This window comes from Rhinoderma darwinii, chromosome 13 (genome assembly GCF_050947455.1).
Source record: "Rhinoderma darwinii isolate aRhiDar2 chromosome 13, aRhiDar2.hap1, whole genome shotgun sequence".
NCBI lineage: Eukaryota > Metazoa > Chordata > Amphibia > Anura > Rhinodermatidae > Rhinoderma > Rhinoderma darwinii.
Genome location: NC_134699.1, coordinates 63212494 through 63230707, shown reverse-complemented (window position 1 = coordinate 63230707; position 18214 = coordinate 63212494). Strand labels below are relative to the sequence as shown.

Genomic DNA, 18214 nt, shown 5'->3' with positions numbered 1-18214 from the left:
TTTTTTATTTTGTTTTTATGTTCTCCAAAAATCTTCAGAAATGATAAGCCTTCTCGGGGTTGTCCGGGATTAAAAAACATGGCTGCTTTTTTTCAAAAACCGTGCCATACCTGTCCATGAATTGTGTGTGGTAGTGTATCCCATCCCTTCAATGGAGCTGAGCTACCAGACACAAGCCATGGACAGGTGTGGTGCTCTTTTTGGAAGAAAATAGCCATGTTTTTCTTATGTTTTTCAACAACTTTAAGATGTGTGAGGACTCAGACCATGGATAGTTCTGCTTCTTAGGATTCACGTGTTAAAGGGGTTGTTCAGAATTAAAAAAAGACGGCTTTTTCAAAAACAGCACTCCGCCTATCTACAGGTTGTTTGTGGTATTGTGGTTCAACCCAATTCACTTCACTAGAGCTGAGTTGCAATACCAGGAGCAACCCATGGAGAACCCCCTTGATGAATGTCCAAGAGGGTCTATAGAGGGGAGTCATTCGTATGTACACCCTAGTATATGTGGTACACTATTGACCACTTTATCGGCACTCCTTGGTGCATCTTGTTGTCACAAACTGACTACCTAAGAAAATTGTCTCATAGTCCTGAGCCAGTCCTAAATATGGTCTATTTATAGATTCCACATCCCCAGAAAATGTGGCGTGCTCGCCGGGACTTGATTTTTGAAGGCGGTATACTCGGGTATAAATTAAAAAGGGCGGTGCCATCTTCTCTGCAGCCAAAGTAGTGATTGCTTTAATTTTATACTATCAAGAAGTGTATCTGGAAATACTGTAGTCATTTGTTTCGTTGGCTTTAATATGGATGCACTGAACCCAGTTGGAATCTTTAAATAGCCAGATTTATGTATTTGGCCTCCATACCTCCGACCACAGTTGCCAGTTATGGGGCCAAGTTAGTAATACCCTGGTAAGGAAAAAGATTCGCACCATCGGAAAAAGAGAAGGATCGTGTTCATCACAACATTGTCCTCGTTCAATATCCAGTTTGACCATAGTAGAAGGTGCCCGTTCTCTCCATGGTCCAATCATCTGTCAGATCAATAATTTTGGGCTGTTATAAGGCTCCATGTATGACCATCCTATCAGCTCTTGAGTACGACAGCTAGACTCAATTTCAGTGTTCTTAAAGAAAGCAGAATTGTATACCCTATTTGCTTCTTCTTAGCTCTGAGCTCACATCTCCCCGAAGCCCCTGCTGGTTCAGTGTCTGGTTCAATCTACTTATCATGTTGAGTAGATTGTTGGGTAGCTCCACCATTAGTTAGAGTCATCTCCAGTCCTTTAAATTGTAACGTACTTGAGGGCAACCGTTTTAGAGTGCATGATTGTTTATCATATCGAGGTAAAAGAAAAAGTGCAATTTATTGGGTGGGGCTGGAAAAGTCTGACCGAGTTTCCTGTTTTTAGGTGGAGTTCTTCTTTAACCGGAGAAGGACAACCATTGCCATTGCTTATTGTATCAATGTAAGAAAAGCTCATACAATGTGAAAAAAAATATTATTTTTGAGTTATAAGTCGAAAAAGTTTGTTACGCTCGAATAATTTATCATATATATATATATATATATATATATATATATATATATATATATATCTCAAGCTGCTATGGTCTGTGCACAATAGATTATTTAAATATTAATTAAAAAATACAATACTGTGATACTGAAAATAAAGGGATATTTAAATTAAATAAACTGAATGTGGATTTTTTTAATATTCAATGTATGTATGTGGTATTAGACTGATAGACCCTGTGTTATTTACACAAAATTTATTTTGTAGGTACGAAATGTTATACTGTGGCACAAAATTCTATTGTGTGTTACAAAATAGTATCTTGTACTGACAAAATTACAATTAATATTTTTCGTTTTATGTAGTTTGATCTGTACATTATAGTTGCTTTTTAACATACTTCCATCCCAATATCCCCGTACTGCAGCATAAGTAGGCCAATGCTATGGTGGAATCCCATGAGAGATCATCATTTGGGGCCTTCATAACCAGACGCTGTTGAGCAATTTTTTGTATTCGGCAGTCAAAGGTCTATACAAAATTTGTTGGCTGATCATCAATTTAGTCTTGGAAAATTTAATCAAGAAAAGACAAAAATGTACCCAAAGGCGTAACTTGAAGCTCCTAGCCCCAATACAAAAACTGTAACACGTCCCCCACCTACCATGTGCCATTATAATACTAGTGTCTTATGTGGTAGAGGGGCCTTTGGCCACCCTCACGGTCTGAGTGCTACTGCTACCTCTGCACCCTCTGTAGCTACACCCCTGAATGTACCTTGTGCCAGTACAAGACATGATCATGCCTATAAGTCAGATACTCCCACAAATAATACAACATGTACTAAACTATTACAACAAAAGTAAATGCGTAGGTAAATAAACTCGTTCCACAACTTCAACAACAAATAAAACAATATACGTACAGCTGAGGAGCTAAAAATACCATGAGAATAGACTGACTATTCAGACTTGTAGAGTTTTATGGGTGCAACTAAATTATAATTTGTTTAGGATGAAATAACCCTTAAAAAATGATCAAATAATAACCATAACGATACAAATAAAAATAGAAAAAAAACAAAAACTTTTTGATGGTCCCTACAATTTGGGCCACAATGCTTTGCAGCAAGCTCCAAATCAAGGCAGTTACGAGGGATATCGTGATCACACCCTTTATGACCCAATACAAATTGATCAAAACTAGACCAAAACTCCCGAAACTTGGAGTTTTTGCAAGTTAGGCATGAAGCGTTCTCAGTTTCTGGTTTTCGACCATTGTAAACAAAGTCAATTGTCTCAGTTGGCAAAAATTAAGGAGAAAATATTGTTCTTCGCTTTTGTCGTAGGGCCTCGATGAGAAGCATTTCAGCATCCACTCTCCACCGGCTACTCGGATACCTTTTATAATGACCCACTGAAAATCACCCTAAACTTGTTACAACTACCCCCAATGCTGCAGTTCTGATGACGGATGAAGGTGGCGTGAACCAGGGGCAAAATGGGTATATACTAAGTAGGGCTGTTTCAAAGTTATATGCTGGTCGTAAGGCAACAGGGTCATAGTGAGCACCCTGCCTACTCCCCCCTAATCTGCACAAGCATACAGAACGTTTACCCCTACTGCCATGGGCCCTACCAAGCCCAGTGGGCCCTGGCAACTTCCCAAATTTCCCTAGTGCTGACAGATGCTTGTTACTAGGGAGTAGTTATCTTGGTGCCAGGCCCCATAAAGAATAAATCTTTGCGGAAACTTGATGATATGTACCGAACTCTTCAAGGTGTGGTATATCCCGAGGCTACCTTAAAGGGCTATACCCAGAAATTGGACCCGCATCTGTCAGCCAATCGTTTACCAGCCAAAAACGGGAGGAGCATGTTGTAAGGTGTAGGCACCATTAGTTTGACAAGTATAGAAGTTTCAGAGTAGACACTTCCCCAAAACTTGTGCAGATACCAATCAAGGTTGTTAAGTCACGTGTCTAAGGTCCTCATCTGCTATGGCTACAGCATACAACCCGGTTACAGGTAGATAATGAGGACTGTAGTACCAATTATAAGTTATTAAAAAACTGACAGCAGATTTCACACCCCTGTAATTAAAGCACCAAAAAGATCTCGCCCGTGTCCCACCTCAAGTCCATTGATGAACCACGTATGAGCCAATAGAGACAATAGTTATACATTTCGTATTATTTAAAAATTAAAGTACTATTTTGTAACACAAAATACTTTTTACCCCTACATAGAATGGCATGATGTGGGGTCTAAATAAGAATATACTTCGGTATCACAAAAAATATTTTTTTATACAAAATACCATTCTGTGATGGAATCGTTTATTGATTGTGTAGGAATAAAATATATTTTGTGATGCAAAAACTCCTGAAACTGAATAATACTTTGCGGCACAAAATATAATTTTGTGACTTTGCTGGGAAATGTTATCCAGCCTCACTGACATCAGCAGGATCGGCAGACGTTTATCTAATGTGTATCGGCACCTTTAGACTGACCTTGTATGCTCCATGAATGGTATACATTATGGTATACATTTTGACATTATGTATTTATTTACTACATTGATTCGGTGGCACATAATATTATTTTGTGACAAAGAGGCCAGCTCTGTCAAATCTGTGTTGCTGTTAATGCACATGCAAGCTAAGTTTGTGCTTACAAAATTTATTTTGTGCTACAAAAAATTTTCTGTGATGTTGCATGGCATGTAACGGCCTCTTTACATCTGCTTTGAAGGCTCCATTAGTGGCCTCCGTTGCAGATCTGGCAAAAAATACCGGAAACAGTAGTGCAGCATGCGGCACTATAGTTTCCGGTAAAGCCACGGACACCCCGACAGAAACCCGACAGAACCCTTTAAAGTCAAAGGGTCCTGTTGGCTGCCTGTCGTGTCCGGGTGAAACAGAATCTGCACTTTCGGTTATTACCTTGATCTGCTCCTTGGACAGAACAGAACAACGGACTGGCGAGCGCAGGTGTGAACCGGCACTAAGCTTATTTTGTGCTTACAAAATGTATTTTGTGCTACAAAATGTTTTCTGTGAGGTTGCATGGCATGTAACGGCCTGTTCACATCCTGTTGGAAACTCCGTTAGGGGCCTCCATTGCAGATCCGGCCGAAGATTCCAGAAACAATAGCGCGCTATTGTTCCCAGTAAAACCCACGTAAACCCTGATGGAACCCATTAATGTCAATGGGTTCCGTCGGTGGTGTCCATGGTGCAACAGACCTGGCACTTTCGGTTATTCCCTTGTGCCGCTCCTCTGACAGAGCAGAACAACGGACTGACAAGCGCAGGTGTGAACTGACACTAAGCTTATTTTGTGCTTACAAAATGTAGTTTGAGCTATTGCATGGCATGTAAGCTCATTTTGTTTTCACAAAATGTATTTTGTGCTACAAAATGTACTGTTAAGTGCAATATTTCATAATGAATGAGGTCTAAAGCACAGATAGTTACAGAATCAGAGACATTCCTATGTTTTCCATACAGTACAATTGATTTAATTACATTGATCACTGGAACGGGGGTCCCGAGGTCCCTGTTCCATGGAAGTTTGAATAAGGCACTGTCTATGGGACTGATGGAGATAGCCCAGCACTGTAATCGCCTATCTCTGTCAATCCCATAGACTTTGAATTGGTGCAAAATATGGAACGCTTCACGAATTTGCGTGTCATCCTTGCGCAGGGGCCATGCTAATCTTCTCTGTATCGTTCCAATTTTAGTATATGTGCTGCCGAAGCGAGCACAAGTCAGAGGCCTCCCACATTGCTATATATAGTCCACTGATCCTAGGGATTATAAATTACGGAGAGTCCCCTCTCCATAATTATACTATAGAATTGTACTATAACACTCATTCTCTCCAACATTGTGAAGTTTTGCTTCTATAATCCATAATAATGGAAATATAAGGACACAAACATAGTGAAGAATGTGACAACAGAATATGCAAATTGGTTCACCAGTCCCAAAGGATGCTGGGAACAGAGGTGGGTGTGGTTCAAAAAAGGCGGGAAGATGCAGCATTGTAGTACAATGTGTTCAGATCTTATAATTGACTGCAGATTATAAGGTTATTGAGACTTTTTAAAGTCTCCTGGGTTCCGTGTCCTGACTAGATACTCCCCTCTCCTTCCTGCGGTGGTCCTGACTACATACTCCCCTCTCCTTCCTGCGGTGGTCCTGACTACATATTCCCCTCTCCTTCCTGCGGTGGTCCTTACTACATACTCCCCTCTCCTTCGTGCGGTGGTCCTGACTACATACTCCCCTCTCCTTCGTGCGGTGGTCCTGACTACATACTCCCCTCTCCTTCCTGCGGTGGTCCTGACTACATACTCCCCTCTCCTTCCTGCGGCGGTCCTGACTACATACTCCCCTCTCCTTCCTGCGGTGGTCCTAACTACATATTCCCTTCTCCTTCCTGCGGTGGTCCTGACTACATATGCCCCTCTCCTTCCTGCGGTGGTCCTGACTACATATGCCCCTCTCCTTCCTGTGGTGGTCCTGACTACATACTCCCCTCTCCTTCCTGCGGTGGTCCTGACTACATACTCCCCTCTCCTTCCTGCGGTGGTCCTGACTACATACTCCCCTCTCCTTCCTGCGGTGGTCCTGACTACATACTCCCCTCTCCTTCCTGCGGTGGTCCTGACTACATATTCCCCTCTCCTTCCTGCGGTGGTCCTCTCCTTCTTCCTGCAGTGGTCTTTACTCCCGGATGCCGCCGTAAGCTGCGTCAGGATGTTGTCTTTGGTGGCACCCGGAGTGAAGAGGAAGGCAAACTGCAGGAAGGAGGAGAGGTGTACAGAGTCAGGTCTGGGGTCGGCATTTGTTACAGGAGTCTGGCCGGGTTCTGTAGTTATTTAGGGGATCAGGGATCTATATTTGTTTAGGGGTCTGGTCTGGGGCCCTGTGCTTGTTTAGGGGTCTGGTTTGGGGGTCTGTATTTGTTTAGGGGTTCTGTGTCTATTCATTTTGGAGTGTAAAGAAGGGGGGGTCATATGCACTATTTGTAAGTCAAATGTCTTCGGTTGGGGGAGTGTCTTATATAAATGGGCGGGGCATATGTTAAAGGGGTTGGCCACTATATCAGCAGTGGATTATAGACAGTATTTTTGTTAAACTTACTATTTGACTTTTTTTCCGAGCTGAGCACCGTTTTCCTGGGGTTATAAGCCACACCCTCTTCTTATGACTGCTGTATCTTCCTTGCTACAATGGAGGATGCAGAGTGAAGTATCTAGTCACACGCTCCTTCATCCTCAGCCATATTATGTATGGGAGCAGCGGCCATAACAAGGGGGCGTGGCTTATAACCCCGGGAAACCTTAGCTGAACTGGAATTAAAGTCAAATAGTAAGTAGTAAAATTTTAACAAAAATACAGTAATAGTGTAACAAAAATACTGTTTATAATGCACTGCTGATATTTTCCTTAAAATGGTCATCCCCTTTAGAAATACTTTCACGCTGCTTCACGAAAGCAGCCAAGTACATTTTAGGACCTGAACACATTGTACTAGAATGCTGCATCTTCCCGCCTTTTTTGTTCCACACAGGCCACTGTTCCCAGCATCCTCTGGGACTGGTCAACTGATTTGCATATTCTGTTATCCCGTGTGTTTGGGTCCGGGTCAATATTATGGATTTTAGGAGGAATAATCCGCAACGTTGGAGAGAATGAGAGTTATAGTACAATGTAGGTTCCTGGTATTGAAATTCCGATAGAGGCGACTCACCATAATATATGATCCCTAATATCCGGGGACTATATATACCAATGTGGGAGGCATCAGACTTGTGCTCGCTTCGGCAGCACATATACTAAAATTGGAACGATACAGAGAAGATTAGCATGGCCCCTGCGCAAGGATGACACGCAAATTCGTGAAGCGTTCCATATTTTGAACAATTTCTAGGGACCAAATATTTAGTTTTTTGCGTTTTTTCAACTTTTCAAAGCCAAGTATCCTCCAGCCAAAGCTAAATTGAGCTAATATAATTCTAGATAAGGATATACCCCTTTCTCATCCCAATGTCTTATGACTGTGACCCCACTGTGTTTGTGATGTATGCCATTCCTCTGCTCAGCTGCAGCCGGAGCATGACAGGCAGTGTTGTCATATTCTTCCCAGTAGGCAGGAGAGGCCTATGTAAGGAATGCTCCCTCTACTGGATGGTGCATGAGACTACAGGATAGGAAGAATTTTCTATGCAACTTCAACAGTCCTAATATATGTTGGAAGTCACCGAGTGAAGAAACGCCATAGACCGTCAAAATGGCGCACTGAAGGCACACGAAAGAGTAACACGTTATATAAAAAGACATAGTATTGTTGTTAACTCCTTAACGACCTATGACGTATCTGTACGTCATGGCTGCTACGGGGGAGAATGGAGCGGGCTCACGAGCCGTGCCCGCCGAATACTCAGCAGGTGTCGACGCTTTACTGTAACATCCGGAATCGGAGAAAACTCCAATTAATCAGAAGTCGTATATGTACCCCAAATGGTACCAATAAAAACGACAGCCCGCCCTAGAAAAAACAAGCCCTCATACCACTCCATCGACGGAAAAATAAAAACATTATAGCCTTAGAACATGGCGACAACACTTTTTTTAAACAAATAGTTTTTCCTTTGTAAAAGTAGTAAAACATAAAAAAAACGATATAAATGTTATATCGCCGTAATCGTATTACCCCCAGAATAAAGTTTACATCTTGTTTTTACCACACGGTGAACGTCGTAAAAACGAAATCCAGAAAACAATGGAGAAATCTTTTTTTTCCCCCACTCCACCCCACAAAGAATTTCTTTTTGCAACGGTGCCATTAAAAACTACAACGCATCCTGTAAAAAACGGAGCCTTCATATTGACTGAAAAATAAAAAATGAACGGCTTTTGGAAGGCGGAAATGGAAAAGCGAAGAATGACTGTGGTGGGTTAAGGCCTATGTTTGTGTGCTGACCTAGAAAAACAGGTGGGCGAATAAAACAACCTTGGTGCCCCTGGTGCAAACTTTCTGCGCTGACATCTACACAAAATGAAGAAACCTGATTATTATCTAAAAACAAAAAATTAAGTTTCTCAGGAATGTCTTTTTTCCATAAAACGAGCAAAATATGGAACGCTTCACGAATTTGCGTGTCATCCTTGCGCAGGGGCCATGCTAATCTTCTCTGTATCGTTCCAATTTTAGTATATGTGCTGCCGAAGCGAGCACAAGTCAGAGGCCTCCCACATTGGTATATATAGTCCTGTGAGATATGGGATTATAAATTATGGAGAGTCCCCTCTATAGGAATCTCAATACCAGGAACCTACATTGTACTATAACTCTCAATCTCCCCAACATTGTGGATTATTCCTCTTAAAATCCATAATAGTGACCCGGACCCAAACATACTGAACTGAATATGTAAATTAGTTCACCAGTCCAAGAGGATGCTGGGAACAGAGATCGGTGTGAGTCAAAAAAGGCGGGAAGATGCTGCATTCTAGTGTTTTTAACATTTGACCCGCCCATTTAAATAAGACACGCCCCCAACCTAAGGTATTTCAATCACAAGTAGTACATTCCACACCCATCACGCCGTAAAATGAATAGACACGTGACTGACCCCGTAAACACAAACATAGCCCCAGACCAAACCCCCTAACCCCTTAGTGCCTGGCCTATTTTAGGCCCTAATGATCAAGCTATTTTATTCGTTTTTCTATAGTCGCATTCAAAGAGCTATAACTTTTTTATTCTTCTGTCTACATAGCTGTATGAGGACTTGTTTTTTGTGGGATTAGTTGTTCTTTTTAATGCCACCATTTTATGGTACATATTTTTTGATTAACTTTTATTAACTTTTTTTAAGGGGGATTAGAAAACCCCCCTGAAATTTTACCACTGTTCTATGCGGTTTAAATTTACGCCGTTCAATGTGCGGCGTAAATAACATGTTACCTTTATTCTATGGGTCGGTACGATTACGGCGATACCACATATGTAGAGGTTTTTTATGATTTATGACTTTTGCACAATGAAAACACTTTTGAACTAAAATTTTTTGTTTTTGCATCGTCGCTTTCCAAGAGCCGTAACTTTTATATTTTTCCGTCAATGTCGTGATTATTTGGGCTTGTTTTTCGCGGGACGAGACATAGTTTTGATTGGTACTGTTTTGGGGTGCATGGGACTTATTGATTGATTTTTATTATTACTTTTTTTGAGGGACAATGGGAAAAAATAGCAATTTCGCCATTGTTTGTTGCGGGTGTTTTTTTACGGTGTTTACCTTGCGGTTTAAATTACATATTAACTTTATTAATTGAGTCATTACGGTCGCGGCGACACCATATATGTGTACTTTTATTTATTTTTTTACACTTTTACTAAATAAAACCACTTTTTATGGGAAAAAATTGTTTTATCTATTGTTTTTACTGTCATTTTTATTATTAACCCCTTAATGACCAAGCTATTTTTTACGTTTTTCCATCGTCGCATTCCAAGAGCTATAACTTTTTTATTTTTGCGTCGACATAGCTGTATAAGGTCTTGTTTTTTGCAGGACAAGTTGTATTTTTTAATAGCACCATTTTGAGGTACATAGAATTTATTGATTAACTTTTATTAACTTTTTTGGGGGGGGGGATAGAAATATATCTGAAATTTCGCCACTCTTTTTTGCATCCCAAATCTACGCCGTTCACCGTGCGGGTTAAGTAATGTAACCGCTTTATAGTCGGGGTCGTTACGGACGCGGCGATACCAAATATGTGTAACTTTTTTTACTTTATTTTGGTTTTTTAATAGTAAAGCAGTCAGGTAAGGGAAAAAAGTGGGTTTTTCATTTTTTTTTCACATTTTTTTAAAATTAACTTTATTAAACTTTTTTTTAAACTTTTTTACTAGTCCCACTAGGGGACTTTAATATGCGATTCTCCGATCGCTATTATAATACACTGCAATACTTTTGTATTGCAGTGTATTACTGCCTGTCCGTTTAAAACGGACAGGCATCTGCTAGGTCATGCCTCCGGCATGATCTAGCAGGCATTCATTACAGGCAGACCTGGGGGCCTTTATTAAGACCCCCGCTGCCATCGGAGACACAGACACTCGGTGATCTTATCGCCGGGTGTCGGTGGGATTAGAGGGAGCTCCCTCCCTCTCTCCAGAACCACTCAGATGCGGTGCACGCTATTGAGCACCGCATCTGAGGGGTTAAACGGGTGAGAGCGATACTTATATTTTTTTTAGTCCCACTAGGGGACTTTACTGTGCGATCTTCGTATACCAGAGCATTATTGCCTGTCAGTGTAAATCTGACAGGCAATCTGTTAGGACGTGCCTCCGGCGCGTCCTAACAGGCATATGTCCAGGGCAGACCTGGGGGCTTTAATCAGGCCCCCGGCTGCCATGACACCCCATCGGAGACCCGCGATTGCATTTGCGGGTCGCCGATGGGTGACGGGGAGCTCACTCCCTCTGTAAACAAGTTAAATGCCGCTGTCGCTATGGACGGCGGCATTTAACGGGTTAAACGGCCGCAATCGAAGTAAACTTCGATCGCGGGTGTTGGAGGAGGAGCTCAGCTGTCATCAGACAGCAGAGCCCCGGCTCCAGCCTGCACGGGAGACCTGTGCAGGACTTAGACTGGGCCGCCGTGAAAACACGGTGGCCTAGCCTAAGGCCCCTTAGTGACCGTCGTGAAAAGGCGTATTGGTGGTTACTTAGGGGCTAAACAAATGCAGACCACAGACCCCTAAACAATTGCACACCAGATTCAATAAAGAAATACAGATCCCCGACCTGACTCCCTAAATAACTACAGAACCTGGCCAGACCCCCTATAACAAGTACAGACCCCCAGACCAGACCTCCAAACAAATACAGACCCCAGACCAGACTCGGAGTGTTCCCCTCTCCTCCTCCCTGGAGAGCTCTTCACTTCTGGGCACCGCCACAGACAACCTCCTGATTCTGATATTGGCATCGGCATGTTGCCCGTGACGGTGCCCATGAGTGGAGGGCACTGCAGGGAGGAGGAGAGGGGATGAAATTTGAAATATGGTATAGTGTAGTAGACTACGCAATTTCATACAACAGAGTCCCTTATAATTTGCCGTATCCGTTTTTTTTGGCATGGGAAACAATAGGTGACGCATGGCATACCTCACAGGCATCTGTTGAATGTATAGTAAATGGGCTTTTTAATAGCTTTCCATGACGTCTACGTTAAACGTATACCATTATAATCTATAGGTGACGAATAGGTTAAACAGATGCCTGATAGTAGCACCGGTCACCGATAGACTGCAATGTTATCCTTTTAACGGGTTCGCCATAAACTCCCATGACCCCAATTCATGACGTTTCCGTTTGAAGGCCACATTTAGGGCATCTGTCACAGCCTACGTTTAACGGGAGCTTTTCCCGGCATATACGTCAAACGTAGGAAACGAAACTTGATGTGAACAAGGCCATAGTAGGTTAGAGAACTCCACACGTATCGCCGTACTTCAGGGGTGACAGATGAAAACGGCAGTATGGCGATACGCGGGGGGTTCTATAACCCACATGTTTGTCTGCGTAATGTTTGCGGTTCCTGTCATGATTTAGACATGGAATACTCCACACACAGAAAAAAACATGGAGTCCAGGGGTGCATTTGCTATACGTCTGTGGTCACATGACATAAACAACATGTGACAAATAGTTGATGGGACTAAACCAAACGTACACGTCATCATATCATCATCTATAAGGAGGAAAGAAATGTTTATGACCTCAAAATGTAAAATTTTGTCCAAGAAATGGGGCAAAATATGGAACGCTTCACGAATTTGCGTGTCATCCTTGCGCAGGGGCCATGCTAATCTTCTCTGTATCGTTCCAATTTTAGTATATGTGCTGCCAAAGCGAGCACAAGTCATAGGCCTCCCACATTGGTATATATAGTCCCCGGATATTAGGGATCATAGATTATGGAGAGTCGCCTCTATCGGAATTTCAATACCAGGAACCTACATTGTACTATAACTCTCATTCTCTCCAACGTTGTGGATTATTCCTCCTAAAATCCATAATATTGACTCGCACCCAAACATATTGAACAATGTGATAACAGAATATGCAAATCAGTTGACCAGTCCCAGAGGATGCTGGGAACAGTGGCCTGTGTGGAACAAAAAAGGCGGGAAGATGCAGAATTCTAGTACAATGTGTCCAGGTTTTATTCATCAGATTTTTTGTATTTGGGCCCCCTGCACACGGCCGTATATTTCGTCAGAAATTACGGACCCATTCATTTCTATTGGCCACGGACGCCTATCAGTATTTTTACGGATGGGTGTCCGTGCTGGAGAAATGATAGAACCCGTCCTATTCTTGTCAGCAATGACGGCACGGACTGTCCCATAGAAGTCTATGTGAGCTTCCATAAATACGGACGGCTACGGATGTGCATCCGTATACCATCCGTATGCTATTCATTAGCATCCTTCCTCTTTTTTTTTACAGATCCGTATTTACGGACACTATTTCGGGATAAATGAAAATACGGTCGTGTGCATGAGGCCTTAATCCAAGTACCCATAAACCCAGGGGTGTAGCAAGAAAAAGCAACCGTACCATGATCAAATATTAAGGCCCCAAACGCGGTTTTACAGACCCATTCGGTTCTATTGGCTGCGGACACCTTTCCGTAGCGCTCCGGATGGGTGTCTGTGCCGGGAATTATGGAGCATGTCCTAATTTTCGTATTTTACGAGCCTTGCTCCTATACTTTGTACGGGAGCACGGCCCGAAAATGCGAGCGCCCGTCAGCGGCCAGCCGTGCGGGCTATGATTACGGGCACGGCCGGGTGCATGGGGCCTAACACACCAGTGGGAAAACACCTTTAGACCTTCGTCACATCTAGGGGGAAATTCAGCAAATGTTCTACGCCAATTTTCTGGCAAAGAAAAGTTGCAAATCCATCAAAAGTTGCACATTGCGGAAAAAAACCAGTGATTTTTTATGCATATATGCTGCTAATGGCGCTTTCATACAAAGTGGGTGGGGCTTGGCAGAAGAGGCGGCATTAAACGGCACTCTTATGTGCCCCAGTTTCTTTGTTGCTTTTTTTTGAGAACGCATGTACAAAAACAGGTTGTTTTTATGGTATATGCGTTTTTTATTGCTTTTTTTCGTGGTGGTTTTTCAAAATAGTGTATTTTAGTTCCTCCGTTTTTGCATGCGTTTTTTGGATCGGGCAAAAGAAAAACTACAGAGTTCTTGGGAGAAAACACCAATAAATTGCTGAAAGAACGCCAAACCAACACCTTGCTACGAATGCAAAATACGCCACTGACTCAAAAAACGCAAAAAAAAGAAGAAAAATGGCAGAAAAAAATTGCATTTAATGTTTTCCTATTGACTTTCAGCTAACATCCGTCTGCAGTGGCTTTTTTTTTTTTTTACGAACAAAACGCGACAAGAAACGTCAGGAAAAAATGTGAAAAAACACATGATGTTTTTCCTAAAAACGCTGTGTGTAAAGGCACGCGTTAAGCCTTATTCACACTTGCTTATTTTTGTCAGTATTTTGCATCACTATTTAAGACACATTTCCGCGACACAACGAGGGCGCACTAATTTCCGCACTGAATATTTGCGCTACGTGTGAATTTGCAAACCCCATGCACGTTTATTATACCGTAAGGCTACGTTCACACGGCACGGTTTTTCCTTAGGCCTTAACACCAGCGTGTCCGATTTGCGTCCGCAACAAACAGACCGTTTTTAATCTGTATGAATGTTCGCGTGCGCCCGTTTCTCACATATGTCATCCGTTTATCTCGTATGTTATTCTCCTTTGCAAGCACTTCCTGGTTTCATTTTTCTCTTTATAATGCGTTAAAAACGAACCGCACGCGATTGTCGTCCATTTGCTGTCCGTTTCTTTCACGCACCAATAAACTTCAATGGGCGAGTCTGGTTTGCAGAAATGGGCATGCTGTGATTTTCTCAAAACGCAAAACGCTCTGTTGAAAAAAACGGATGTGTGAATATCCCCATTGCCTTGTATGGATCTGTGTGAGAAATACGCTCGTGTGAATAAGGCCATAGGCGAATCCAGTCTGCAGCTGATAACGGATTTCTGCCGCGGATTGCCCAACGGATCTGCACGTGGGTCAGCCCTATTAAAATTCAATGGAGTTAATTTGCTGCTTTTCAGCGCAAAATCCAGATATAAAAGAAGCCAATAAAATCGGCCGGAATTCCCTGCGGCCGGAATTCGTATACGCTGTGTGCTTTTTCGCAGTGTATCCGCCCTGTGTGAACATACTCTTTAAGCGTTAAATCCGCGACTAAAATCCTCACAGAATGATAGACAATTGTTGCGGCTTGTCGTAGGTTTTTGGTGAAAAGTCCCTGTGCTGACAACATGAGAAAAATAGTGAATGTGACTAAACCAAATGTACACAGGGCATCACATAATTATCTATAACGAGAAAAATAAGATTTATTACTTCAGAAATGACCAAAATGAAACGTTTTTTTCAAGAAATGGGGCAAAATATGGAACGCTTCACGAATTTGCGTGTCATCCTTGCGCAGGGGCCATGCTAATCTTCTCTGTATCGTTCCAATTTTAGTATATGTGCTGCCGAAGCGAGCACGATACATCAGTCTTCCTCACTGGTATATATAGTCCTATAGAATACAAAATGTAAAATTAGGGCGATTTTATAGGTGGGTTTTTTTCCACGATTTGTTTTCTCAATTTCACTACATTTGACCTTTTATTTAGTTATAATTGGATAAAAAAATAAATCGATATTCAACCATAAACCGTTGCAACACCGTATGCAAATGAGTATATATGCCGCAGTGAATGATGGGAAGTGGGGGGACCTTATGCTACGCTACGTTCCGATAGATCAGTGTAATTGCAGCTGATTGGTTCTCTTACTTTAGCAGACGAGTACATGGAAAACAGGGCGATTAATCAGTCATGATATGAAATCAACGCCACTAAAAAGGGAGCAATAGGTTACAATGGCGTCATTCAGCCACGTAAGAAAGATATATTGAGCCGTTTCCCGCGTTTTATACTGAATACTATGCAGATATACCTAAAGAATACTGGAAGCAATAGAAGAGCAGAGTGGCGCAGCGGAAGCGTGCTGGGCCCATAACCCAGAGGTCGATGGATCGAAACCATCCTCTGCTATTTTTTTTATTTTTTTTTCTATTTTATCAAAAATCGCCTCTTAGTTCTAAATAGATATTACTATGATAATTCATGAATTTATTAAGTCCAGGGAATAGTTACATATATTATTTATGCTGTATTTGCAGTCTATGCTTGGGTTTTATGAAGACATGACATATGCTTGCTAACAGTCCCAAATTTACAGAGACGGTCTCGTCAAATTACTGTCCCGGGACATGTCCTGGAAACTGCTATATTTAACTGTATCTGCATCCTCAGGACGCAGATACAATGGCATACTATGGCAGAGTAGGAAACTATCCGCTTCCTGCTCTGGCATTCACTCCTCCTGAAGCTAAATCCCCTGCCAAAGCATGGAAGCGAAATCCGCTGCAGGAGGTGCCCCTGACGTCACTGCCCTTATATGGACAGTGAAGTCATGGGCTCACTCTATGAGCGGAATCCCTACTCATAGAGTGAGCCCAATATCTACAGGGAGGTGTGTGGCGCTATCTACAGGGGGTCTGTGTGTGGCATCATCTACAGGGAGAAGTGTGGTGCTATCGACAGGGTGTTTGTGTGGCATCATTTTCAAATGTTGGCAACTATGCATGACAGAACTAGGATTATAATGTTCCTATTATACCCCTCCAAGCCGGTGTTCAGGAGCCACGGTCTCTCCTATGTGCACCCCCCAGGCTGGTATTACTTGTCTATTCCTGATCCACTCTATACTGTTATTATATGAAGCTATAATATTACTACTATTCTCTGCTACTTCATCCCATAATACTGTAATTTTCACCTCTGCCTCTAAGAGGTTCCATGGTGTAATGGTTAGCACTCTGGACTCTGAATCCAGCGATCCGAGTTCAAATCTCGGTGGAACCTGACGTTTTTTTTCTTCTTCTTATTGATTAGTAGTTATTATATTAGTATATTGTTTGATTGTTATTTATAGATTAACCCCTTTCCAATCCATTATAATAATGTAAGTCATGGCTTCACCATGACACATTTTTTTGTCATAACAATCTAACAGTTTGATGCCTCCTTAGTGTCCCCACACAGTACTAATGCCTCCTTACTGCCTGCCACACAGTAATGATGCCACCTTTGTGCCCTCCACACATAATGATGAAAACTTAGTGAAAATGAATGGCAAAATACATGCACACTTCACATACCACTGAAAAGTCTCATCAACTGTATGTTATGCCTGAGTTATCAGCTGGTTCCATGGTGTAATGGTTAGCACTCTGGACTTTGAATCCAGCGATCCGAGTTCAAATCTCGGTGGAACCTGAGATTGTTTTTTCTTTAGTTTTAATCTACTGAGTAAATTAAAATATAAAAAGTACTGTATGTGGGAGGCCCTGTGTTTCTTAAATGGTAATGTAACCGCCCCACAGACTTATAACGTGCAGCACTGGACATTTAGAACACTATTTATACTCTTCAGCGACATTCTGCGAACGTTTCTGTTTTTTTTGTCGCTCTGTATTAACATGTGATCAAAATTTCCCTCAGTGCCAGCCCGTCACACACCCACAGCCATTGCTTTGTAGTTACAGCCAAAGAATATATTGTGACCAGTGACAGAGGAGTTGCCCATAGCAACCAATCAGACTTTAGCTCTCATTTCCCAGAAGACATAAGAAAAATGAAAGCAGCAATCTGATTGGTTGCTATGAGCAACTCTGCAGAAACCCGAGAAACGGAATCTGGTTGGTTGGTTGCTATGGACAACCCCTAGCAGCCATCTTTCTCTACAGAGCGCTCATAGATGTTGGGCAGGAATCCATGTTGCAAACGCACTTGATGTTAACGGAGACATCTCCGAGCTCTGGTCGAGTAGTCGGAGCTGTGCGAGCCGCCTTAGGGTAGTAGAAGAAAAAAGTGACACACTCCTTCCTAGGGTATGTTCACACGGCAGCGTCTGTTACAGCTGAAATTACGGTGCTTTTTTCTCCTGAAAACAGCACCGTAATTTCAGCCATAATGGCATGTGCAGGCGTCTTTCGCTGCGTCCATTACGGACGTAATTGGAGCTGTTTTTCCATGGAAAACGGCTCCATTTACGTCTGAAGAAGTGACAGGCACTTCATTGACGCGGGCTTCTTTTTTTACACGCCGCTTTTTGACAGCGGCGCGTAAAAAAGATGACTGTCGGCACAGAACATCGTAAGACCCATTCAAATGAATGGGCAGATATTCGCCGACGCTTTTGAGCCGCATTTTCGGACGTAATTCGGGGCTAAAACGCCCGAATTACGTCCGTAAATAGTGTGTTGTGAGCCCAGCCTTACGGGGCATTTATTTTACACTCCCTTTTTTTAAACCAGCGGCGTAAAAAAAACGCCCCATCTGAACAGAGCGCTGTTTTTTCCATTGATTTAAATGGGCAATGATTGTAGGCATTTAGCTACCGTTTTTTCAGGCATAATGAGGCGTTTAC

The 18214-nt window shown here is 42.3% G+C and overlaps 7 non-coding genes across 7 annotated transcripts; 3 read left to right on the top strand and 4 right to left on the bottom strand.

Moving 5' to 3' along the window:
* Nucleotides 1-5193: 5193 nt before the first annotated feature.
* On the bottom strand, nucleotides 5194-5300 carry LOC142666856 (U6 spliceosomal RNA). Its single transcript, XR_012851747.1, has one exon. It is a non-coding gene; the product is annotated as a U6 spliceosomal RNA (small nuclear RNA).
* Nucleotides 5301-7355: 2055 nt separating this feature from the next.
* On the top strand, nucleotides 7356-7462 carry LOC142666858 (U6 spliceosomal RNA). The gene has a single exon (XR_012851749.1). It is a non-coding gene; the product is annotated as a U6 spliceosomal RNA (small nuclear RNA).
* Nucleotides 7463-8675: 1213 nt separating this feature from the next.
* On the bottom strand, nucleotides 8676-8782 carry LOC142666855 (U6 spliceosomal RNA). The gene has a single exon (XR_012851746.1). It is a non-coding gene; the product is annotated as a U6 spliceosomal RNA (small nuclear RNA).
* Nucleotides 8783-12375: 3593 nt separating this feature from the next.
* On the bottom strand, nucleotides 12376-12482 carry LOC142666859 (U6 spliceosomal RNA). Its single transcript, XR_012851750.1, has one exon. It is a non-coding gene; the product is annotated as a U6 spliceosomal RNA (small nuclear RNA).
* A 2631-nt stretch (nucleotides 12483-15113) lies between these two features.
* On the bottom strand, nucleotides 15114-15220 carry LOC142666857 (U6 spliceosomal RNA). Its single transcript, XR_012851748.1, has one exon. It is a non-coding gene; the product is annotated as a U6 spliceosomal RNA (small nuclear RNA).
* Nucleotides 15221-16575: 1355 nt separating this feature from the next.
* TRNAQ-CUG (transfer RNA glutamine (anticodon CUG)) lies at nucleotides 16576-16647 on the top strand. Its single transcript has one exon. It is a non-coding gene; the product is annotated as a tRNA-Gln (tRNA).
* Nucleotides 16648-16989: 342 nt separating this feature from the next.
* TRNAQ-UUG (transfer RNA glutamine (anticodon UUG)) lies at nucleotides 16990-17061 on the top strand. Its single transcript has one exon. It is a non-coding gene; the product is annotated as a tRNA-Gln (tRNA).
* Nucleotides 17062-18214: the final 1153 nt, after the last annotated feature.